The sequence below is a fragment of the Watersipora subatra genome, chromosome 1 (genome assembly GCF_963576615.1).
Source record: "Watersipora subatra chromosome 1, tzWatSuba1.1, whole genome shotgun sequence".
Taxonomy (NCBI): domain Eukaryota; kingdom Metazoa; phylum Bryozoa; class Gymnolaemata; order Cheilostomatida; family Watersiporidae; genus Watersipora; species Watersipora subatra.
Window position 1 is genome coordinate 66,512,832 of NC_088708.1, and position 9,107 is coordinate 66,521,938.

Genomic DNA, 9,107 nt, shown 5'->3' on the forward strand with positions numbered 1-9,107 from the left:
TATTTTCAGATATGTGTAATGGCACACCCTTTTTATTCTTTAGAACCTGTTTATAGCTTCTAACAATTGTCATTGTGCTTGCCACAGGCCATCTGTGTACTAGCTTAGACATCTACACAATGCATAAAGGTGTGTAGTACATTACTGACCTAATCTGTTAGATGTTGTTGCAAACACAGTTTTGAGAATTCATTTAAATCTATGTGACACTCATATTTCCTCACTTTTTAATAGCCAATGGAAACATATTCTTGTTTTAGTGACAAATATTATAATCATGTAACAGTCGTGACCACTCAGAGAAGTAGCAGTCATTGAGTGTTGTAGATGCATTTGTGAATGTCTGCTCAACTCCTCAGCTATATAGTAATAGAAAGACCAATTAGCAAATACACTATAAGCATGTCATAAATGTCCTTTTCTAGCATAATAATACCAAATCTATGTATGGTTTTTTCCATTTTGACCGTTTTATAATATAATAACTGTGGGACTGACCTGAACACATTAAATAACTATTATATAAAAAAACAAAACTTTGTATTGTGCTAGATTTAACACTGATGGACTAAGTTTCTAGAACACTAGTCAAACAGGTTATTACCTTGCTTTAGGCACAAGTACGGAAGTGTGCGACTCTTACTTTGGCATTTTGTAAACTGTCAGTTAGGAACAATTGGTGGCTATTGTGTTTGCTGTCATCTGAGCAAGAAGATTGTGCGTTAAAAAGAAATTGTGTAACGATGAACAGATTTGCTAGAATATCGGCAGATTAGTGGATTAACAGAAGTAGTAACTAGTAGTGGTGTTTATTATCCATTATAATTACTACTTGCCAGAATGAGATGTCTGCAATGGAAGGATTTCGATATTCACTTCTACAGATTATGATAATTGTAGTTGATTTTGAGCCAAGTTATGCACAGATTACTGGATTAACCATGTTAGATTAACTAGTACCAAGTGCTGGTAGTAGTAGGGCTAATTATCCATTGTAATTACTACTTGTCAAAATCAAATGAATAGAGACTATGGAATTATTTCAGTACTTACTTTTACTTACTAAAAGATGAGTTTTATTTTGAGCACTCAAGACTAAAGCAGAAATTATCTATAAAGTTAGAGCTAGCAAGAATAGATATAATATTTCATGCTATAAATTTATATACTTTATATATATATACATACATATATATCTATATATACTTTATATATATACTTTATAAATATATATACTTTATAAATTTAATACACATTCATACTTCGACATACGAGTGTCCCAACATATGAGAAATTTGAGTTACGAGAAAAATTCTGAGCAATTTTTTGCCTTGAGATAAAAAACAAATATGAAATACTAGCCTACGAGACGGGTCTCGTTGGGCCGCTAGATGACCTGGAAGAGGATGAGTTAGATGACCGAGTATGTGAGAGGCCGGTTGTGAGAACGGCATCGCCCTGTTGGATCAGTTTAAAAGTGTTAAAAAGGCTAAGTAAAAGTGAATGTGAAAGCCACGCAGAAAGAGCCAAGCCTGAAAAAGATAATAAAAGAATTGAAACAAAGATAAAATTAGAATTTAGTTTGGTGAAAGATTAAAACTTATTATCAAGTTTGGGCTTAGTAAGCTAGATTCGTCTAAGTTAAATTTAGAGTTTATGTCGTGTTAGCATCACAAAAATGTAGCGCCCCGAACATGTTGCCATCAAGTCTCCCTCACTCCGCCCGGTTGTCACTACAGTCTGTCTCAAAGGGAAGAACTCCATGGAGTACTGTAAATAATGTTACATTTTATTGCAGATCATAACCACTAGATAGCTATTTGTTACTTTTTGAGCGTAGGCGGTGAGTAAGCACAATTCAAAAACATGTTTTTCCGTTGTTCCATCCTGTTTTAGCTGGTTTTTTTTCAGAGGTTTGAAACGGATCAATTTGTATTTTGTTATTTTAAATAGAAAAATTTTATTAGAAATATGAGAGAATTGACTTACGAGCTCTGTCCCGCTGTGCATTAAGCTCGTATGTCGAAATATGACTGTAAATTTTGTAATTAAAGTCAAGGGTTGTCATAGAAGGTGAAGTTTGTTATTTATTAAATTCTTAATGTAACCAGGAGTACTATGTATTATCTATTGTAATATCAACATATAAATATCAGATAACTCTAGCTCATGAAATGATCTCATTACATCATTTCATATAAAATGCGCTTGTGAGTTAACAACAGAATAATTATTTTTCTCCAAAAAGGTCACTGAGTAGAGATCGAGGAAATGACAAGAAGCTGATGAACACTGATTGGTTGTCATCAACAATCAAATTATCTTTAGTTGTTCAACTACTGAGGTATTTAATACTTGTTTGTAATATACCGTAAAACCTCTAATTGAATGCCAAGTGGCGATCTATTTCTCAACCTTTCCTCTATAGTAGCGGTCAATTGGAGGCAGCAATCAAATATAAGTGGCGTTCAATTAGAGGTTTTACGGTAGATTATCTCCATATATCATAGTACTTCATTCTATCATAAAATGTATGATTGAGTAAATTCAATTTTAGAAAAATATGATGTCACTCTGAAGTAAAAACTTCCCATGTATTTGACAATATCAGACAATATAATAATCAAGTTACATTTTTTTAATTTCAAGGAACCTTTTCAAGGCGCTAAATTATATAAGAGATTGTTGCCAAACAGGAAATTGATAGAGAAACTGGAAAGGGTAAAACATTCCAAGTTGTCTCGCTCAAGGGCCAATATGATAATGTGTGAGCATGTTTTCCTTTAGCCCCACATATAGGGCAATAAAACTTGGGCAATGAAACAAGACAGGCTAACATACCCCTGTTCGTTTCTAATAGTACGACTTAAGTATAATTGTTGTGATTCTCTGTTGTTTCAACAAAAAACTGATGAACACTGATTGGTTGTCATCAACAATCAAATTATCTTTAGTCGATAAACTACTGAGGTATTTAATATTTGTTTGTAAATGTATGCTGGAATAGATAAGAGAGCTGGTTTAATACATAAATGCTTTATTTTACATCTATATCAATATATCCTTGAGAATGAGATAGCAGAATATACAGTAATGCAGTGACCTTCAAATCTGTGTATTACATTTATGCACAATACTGAAACATACTATTAAAAGGATTATAGGATTATTTAAATGAATATTACAGTCATCATAGCATTACGTCATTTAATAAATTGTCAAATAGAATAAAACCACTTTAGGAAAGTCGGAATTAAATATCAATTAAAAACTTCATGTGTATTTCGAACTAACAGACATGTTAAAAACTTAGTTACAATTTCTCAATTCTAAGGAACTCTCTCTTGAAGCTGAACTCTATAAAAGAGATTTAGATAAAAGGAAGGTGATATAGAAACTGCAAGACTTAGCAATACCAGGTTGGTCTTCTCTTGTTCAACGGACAATATGATACTGTGTGGGCATGCTTTCCTTTAGCCCCACATCTAGGGCAATGAAACTTGGCAAGAATAGGACAACTAACATATCCCTGTTTGTCTCTAACCGTGTGGCTTAGGTACAATTGTGGTGGTTCCTTGTTGTTTCGGCAAAAACTACATAAAGGATTCATCTGTCGCTTCTCTTTAAGATAATTTATCCGTATTTGTATGTGGTGCCGGAATCTGCAACAGTATAAATGCTGTAGAACCAGGGATGCAATTAACAAGAGCTTAAGTTCTGAATGTATCGCTGTAAGGAAGGGGGACAGGGCTACTCCTCAAACCAATTTTCAAATAACTTTTTAAAACTTGTTTAAAGTGTGTGTATTTGTTTCAGTAAAAGAAATAAAAATGTTTGTAAATATGCTCATAAAAAAACTAATGCAGACTAAAAAATACATAAACAAATTTTTTTTTAAATAAAAAAACACGTTGTGGTAATATAAATGCAAATATTAACGAGTAATTTGTAGTGATACAAAATGACTGTTTTCTGTATACTAATTTTCACTAAAACTAGCTTGAATTTTACTAACAATTCTGCAAAGATACATCTACTTTTACAGGTGCCGCCAAAAAAACTTGAAAAATACTCTGATAGACAATTGAATGACATGAGCCCTGAGAGTAATTGAGATCAGGCTTACCTTCCTCTGTCGGCGAGTGGAACATGTTGTAAGAGAAGATGAATAATCCCATCATCATCACCATAGCGACTCTGGTAGGAAAAAACCTTTTCAATAGTACTGTTAGATATATCATAGTTGTTGTCATATCTTGGTAGCTCTGTCGGTGTGAATAGTTCCTCAAACACATAAGATGCGAGTTGCAATCTGTACGGATAGTTTTCAATGTACATGGCAGCAAAGTCAGCATTCTGTAATCAAATACCCACAAGCATAAGATATAAAGAACAGTGAAGTCCAAGACTTACAACGGACGCAGACCGTACATGAAGTCAGTAGCCATGCAATAAGCAATTTTTTGGTTGCTTTATCCGATCACAGGCTATTGAAGTTCACAACCGTAAAATTGCAGCAAAACTGCAGGAAATTTGCAGCAAAACAATAAGGAAACCAATAAAGTCAATAAATTCATCATATGATCACTTACCCATTCATCCTGGAACAGCTCTGCCAAAGTGGGAGGCCGAGTCCGCGGTGTTGGAAATACTCCATAGTCAGCGAACCATACCTGAATGGCAGCATCCAGATAGTTAGAAGTAGAAGAACGAAAGGCCATGGTCGATGTCACAAACTATTAGCAAGGTTGAGTCTCGAACAAGAAATATGGCACTAGCTCGAACGAAGCGTTATTTAAGTCAATCTCCGCTAGAGGCGGAGCTCTCGAGCAATGGCGTCGAGAGAGACTGTCAATCATTTCAAACCTCACACATAGCTAGCCAATGATAGAAGCATTTTATCCATCGCGCAACAATTGCCCAATCAGAAATAGTGATATGGTAAACGCCATGCACGCGTATATCGTATTGCGTCATAGTTCATCATTGCGGAAAACATCAAATAATATTTAACAATAACGTACAAAAATTAATGAGGTTCCAATTTTCATCATTTGCACAGATTCTGTTTTGTAGTTAATTCGTAAGACAGTACTGATATAAAGTAACATATATGCTACTTTTATTCTTGTATTAAATATTGTATATTTAATAGCAAATACTAAACACTTTAAATCTATAAATAGATGTTAAATACTAAATAGTAATTGAGCAACTAAAACTATCACAGTGAATAATTTGATTGCTTATGAAGAGTCGTTGATACTCTCCTGCTCACCACCTCATCATTCTGTAATAACACTATTTGTCAGACTATTTATTCAATTTTAATGACTAACTGTTGCTTTTTTCCCCTTTTTTTTGTTTTACTATTGTTGTATGGCCTAGTTTGAAAAACATTTCTATTTGTGAAATTAAATTATTGCCAATGAAGTACTATATATATATATAATACTCTCTCTACTCAGTGACTTTCTTGATAAAACATCAGCGCTGTGGAATTCTAAATTTTGATCTACGACTCAATTTCTTATTGATTGTCGTAATGAGTCTGCCTTTGCTCCGAACCAAGCGCCATCAGCAAAGAAAACAATCACTTCTATGAGCTTTATGTATCATAATGTTTGATTTCTGAAAATTAAATTGCCTTTCTAGCATCTTCATGACAAACAGATTTCATCCGTAGGAAATCTCATGATGAGTGTCTATACCAAATTTGATGAAAAGATCCCTTTGTGTACAGACACTGTATATAAATAATCTTTGGTATGTATTACTGATTGTCTGTAGGAGTAAGTATTAAAATAGTTCTAGAAACTGTAGATATGTAAACATGTAATTATAATAGATAATCTACAATGCTACTAGTTAATACTTGTTAATCTATGTTGGTTAATCCATTAATCTGTGTATATTTTAACTCCCTATCAACTGCAATTATCATAGCTATTGTCTGCAACAAGAATTCACATTGTTTCAAACTAAACATTCACATCAGGACCGGTATACAATTGTTGCTTTTACCTGCATCTTACTCATATTAGCACAACAGCTTTTCACTTGTTACAGTGAATAACAGTAATAATATTATTATGTCATTTTCTTAAAAGAAACCTGCCGCAATCTATAATTTAAAAAATCAAGTAAATGCAACAAGAGATTTGTAGGTCCAATCTCAAAGTATACCCGTGTATAGAAAATCACGTGTCTATGATTCAAACCATCTGTGCTTTATAGAGCGTTACATATAGGAGTTAATAATTTTTGCAGTCAAAAGTCTCCCTTTATTTCCTTTCTGACTAGAAGCGAGTTTGTGCAGCTGTTATGCTTTTTATATGTACATGTATGTTACCGTACAGGTTACACTTTCGTATATGCTATCAGAAATGGGTAAATTCAAAGATTTGAGGATTCAGGCACTCAATAACTAAAATATACATATAGTTAAAGATAACGTCTTAACTCAGCCCTATCTAGCTGTATAGTTGTCTCTCTCTCTCTGTCAGTCTGCAAAGGGAGACGACTGTAAGAAGTACCATATTCTTATCATATTCATGTACTGCTATACAGTTCATTATTAAGATAGAATCTGTAAGTAACCTGACTCTTGTGTTCAGACAACCTTCCCAGAGCTATCACCAGTTTTATCGACATACGAACTCACAGCTATTCCATTGTATTAGATGAGTTCATATCTCACTTTAATAAGAGATTAGAGAAACACTCGTAATCTGTACTCGCAGTCCTCTGCTGCTGCTCTCTCATTCCATTCAATTACATTGATCAAATCTAAATATAGAGACCTTTACCACAGCTGCATATGTGACACACATATATAGACAAAGACTGTATATTTATTTCATGGATACTATCAAGCATTTAGTTAATTACATGTAGTTGTTTGTGTCTGCGACTTTTGTGAATTTTTTGAAAGTCTCTCCTTTTTGTGTATAGAGCTATGTGCAAAAATTGAATGATTCTTAAGATCACAGAAGTATTAGAGGCTCCTCAATGCATCTAAGTAGTTTGGCTGCCTTGAATGTTGCAAAATTAGAAGTTTCTATATTTAGACCAGGGGTCAGCAACCTGTGGCTCCGGAGCCGCATGCGGCTCCTTCATCCCCTCGCTGTGGCTCCCTCTGACTTTTGATTTTCTTTCCTTTTTTACCATATGTCAAGTAATTTATTAAAATATAGAAGTTTTATCACTAGATTTTGTAATATAATTTGAAAAATTGTAATTATGGTGATAAATCAAACATTGTCATTTGTTAGGTGTCATTATTTGTTCTATTATTATTAGTACCTTATTACATGATCGTCACACGACTTTAACTTTAACATAAAAGTACAGAAACACGTACTACCGGATTCGCACGGAGGGCCAGATTGCTACGAGATACCTTTTGATATATTTCAACAACACTACTGACAAACAACAACACTAATGCAGGTAGTACACCTTATAACAATTTATGCGGCAATAAAACTGCCAAAGGTATTTTATTGTTCTTTGCAAAAGTGTAATTTTGTTTTCTCAGGAGTTAAATCATTATACATGCCACACCTTTGCGTTTTATGGTGTAAACATGGTATAAAAACATTAAAAGTTAAACCAAAAAGTTACATGTAGTATTTTTTTAATTAAAAATATCAAAGGGGGTTTGTGGCTCCCACTGCGTTCTTTTTTGCGGAAAACGGGTCTTAAAAACGGGAAAACGGGAAAAAGTGGTTCTTCTAGTGGAAAAGGTTGCCGACCCCTGATTTAAACAGTATCAATGCAGTTGATATAGAGACCTTTACCACAGCTGCATATGTGACACGCATATATAGACAAAGACTGTATATTTATTTCATGGATACTATCAAGCATTTAGATAATTACATGTAGTTGTTTGTGTCTGCGACTTTTTGTGGATTTTTTGTAAGAATCTCCTTTTTGTGTATAGAGCTATGTGCAAAAAGTGAATGATTTTTAAGATCACAGAGATAGTAGAGATTTCTCAATGCATCTAAGTAGTTTGGCTGCCTTGAATGTTGCAAAATTACAAGTTTCTATATTTAGACCAGGGGTCAGCAACTTGCGGCTTCGGAGCCGCATGCGGCTCTTTCATCCCCTCACTGCGGCTTCCTCTGACTTTGCATTCCCTTTCCTTTTTTTACCATATGCCAAGTAATTCATGAAAATATAGAGGTTTTATCACTGGATTTTGTAATATAATTTGAAAAATGTAATTATGGTGATAAATCAAACATTATTGCTTGTTATGCGTCATTATTTGTTCTATTATTATTAGTACATTATCACATGATCATCACATAAACTTTAACATAAAAGTACAGAAACACGTACTACCGGATTCGCACGGAGGGCCAGAGTGCTACGAGATACCTTTTGATATGTGTCAACAACACTACTGACAAACAACAACACTAATGCAGGTAGTACACCTTATAACAATTTATGCGCCAATAAAACTACCAAAGGTATTTTATTGTTCTTTGCAAAAATGTAATTTTGTTTTCTCAGGAATTAAATCATTATACATGCCACACCTTTGCGTTTTCTGGTGTAAACATGGTATAAAAGCATTAAAGGTTAAACCAAAAAGTTACATGTAGTATTTTTTAAATTGAAAATATCAAAGGGGCTTTGTGGCTCCCACTGCGTTCTTTTTTGCTGAAAACGGGTCCAAGTGGCTCTTTTAGTAGAAAAGGTTGCCGACCCCTGATTTAGACATTATCAATGCAGTTGATATAGTAGGAGAGCAGCGGAGGGCTAAAAGTACAGATTAAACATTGTACAACAAAGAGTATGAGTGTTTCTCTAATCTTTAATATAGTGAGATATGAACTCATGTAACCGAGTAAATGTGAGTTCTTATGTCAATCAAACTGATGATAGTAACACTTAAAATATTGTCAAAAAGAGACAATTATAGAGCTTATGAAAGTTGAATTAAGACTTTCTCGCTAATCATGGATTTTATCGGGAACCTGAACTCTCAAATCTATGAGTTTACCATTTTTAGGTCATATGTACAATATGCAAAGCAGCCGTAAGAACTACCTCCACTGATTCTACAAAAAGGAGGTACAGAGACAGTT